Below are 2,364 nucleotides of genomic sequence, written 5' to 3' on the forward strand. Positions count from 1 at the left end.
GTTAAGATTATCGAAGCGGAGTCCCCTAAATTAAATTTTTTCAAATTATTTAAAATATGTCATATTTAAAAATAGACTTACATTTTTTTTCTCCTCCGATTGATTATCAAAATAACAATAAGATTTCTATTACATAATAAATATTATCTAGATTATCATAAAAAGCACAATTCTGAAAAGATCTTATTGTCAATAACTTCCAAATAATTATAAATGTAAAATAATTATATAATTAACCATTTCAGGCGCAAAAAACTAAGGAAGTTATTCATAAACTAACAAATTTTAATTCTTTTGCTGAAATACGCGAAGAGGTAAAATAAATTTTTTATTCAAATACTCTTGGTTCTATAATAATAATCTTTATATTTAAGTAAAAATTATATATCATGTAACTCAGATTTATCAGTTTGCTTTGCAAACATCACTGCAACCGTTGAAGTTTAGTGGATTGGGTCTATTTTATTTCGGCTATGATTTTATTCATAAGGTTAATCTTTGACGTCATTAATATTTTTATATAGAAACTTAGTATGTTGCAAAACTCTTTCAATAGTAATATTTTTTATATTTTTTTTTTTTAGTTCTTCGTATGGATGATCACTGCTGTTATTTTCATGGCGCAAATGGATTTTTCTCCTTTATGGATGCTCCGAATGGAAAACAAATAATATAACATATGACAAATAATATGTGGCATATATAATTGAAAATTGAAAATTGCTTGTCATTCTAATTATATATAAATTGTTTGATAAAGACCGACAATAAGATTCCTGAGATCATTTTGAGATGAAAATCATAAAAATTTTTGAATGAATGAGCACTTAAAGTTATTGAATCATTTACCATTTGAAATTTGCGTGCTTTGATGCGGTTGGATTTTCCGTTATATTACATCACACCGCACGAATTTTAGGCAGTATAATTCGATAATTTTAAGCGCTTATAATTCAAAAACTATTAAAGCTACAACACTTTGTAGAATTTTTTGTAGAACATTTATTAGAATTTTTGTCTCAGAATGATCTTAAAAATTTACCCTCAAGCGTTGTTATGATTTTTCTTAAATTGAACATTGTATATATGATTCACGAATTTGTTATCTTAATTTATATCGTTATAGCTGTATATACTTTACATTTAAATTGAACTTTTTTAAATATTTATAGATATTACTTTCTTAATTAATTAATTATATAACATGTAAATATAATTTTTTTATTTAAAATGTTAATCAACATTATTATTATCATAGAACATGTCAATTCAAAAATTAATTTTTCGGATATTACAAATATATATTATATCGTTATTCAATTTAACTTTATTTTTCATATAATTCTGAAAAATTTTAATACGGAACTATATAATATATACTATATAATATAATTATATAATGTATAATATATATATATATAATTATATATAAATATTTTAATTGAGTTGGAAATATTTGTAGTAATATTTTATTATTATCGTTGACCATCATAAATAGTATAAATGTTAATGTGTTGAATAAATTATTCTACTGGCTCGGTAAACTAGCTGCACATCAGCCAAATGAATCCAATAGATATACGACATCAGTTTTCAATAGGAATAATAATGACGAGTGAATTCCATAGAACTATCTATACATTCTTTGTTTTGGATTTGTTACGTTTTTGGTCTAGGCGTCTATACACGAAAAATTATTTGAGTATTTTATAAATACTAACTATTGAATCCCAAGTTGAGAATCATGAATTATACAAAAGGCGCATTCATCACGATTACATGATGATATTTGATTAGATCAACTCATTGCAATGTCGTTAAATCATTAAACGATGTTGTAATATGCTGATATAATCAAATGTTATCTCATATTAATTATGAAATACGTTTATAAATATGCTTTTTGTACATTGCACGGTTCTGAGCTTGGCATCCAATAGTTAGTTAATTATTTGAAATTGCAACAGTTACGATCATGGTTGATACAATATAAAAAGGTCTTAGACCTTTAACCTTAGTTGCTTTTGTCCTTGGTTTCGAACATTTCAGATATCCTCTCAATTATTGGAGATTTCGCTTGAGTATCTTTTATACAATAATTGTGTAGAGTTTTTGTGCCTTTACGTTTCATTTTATGATGTACACATTTTCACCAAGTCGTATTTAATAACCATACGGCTTTTTTTTCGGTAAATATGAATATTTTTGTGATGATAATACTTGTGAGCATCATCGTTCGCACCAAGTATATTTTTTACTTATAAATATTAAATCATTTTACTTCTAATCTAGCACAAAGATAATGCACATTAATATTACTTGTCATTTTGGAATTACTTTTATTTTTATTTCTTTAGAAAAGTC

Source organism: Atta cephalotes, assembly GCF_000143395.1.
Source record: "Atta cephalotes unplaced genomic scaffold scaffold00033, whole genome shotgun sequence".
NCBI classification, from domain to species: Eukaryota; Metazoa; Arthropoda; class Insecta; order Hymenoptera; family Formicidae; genus Atta; species Atta cephalotes.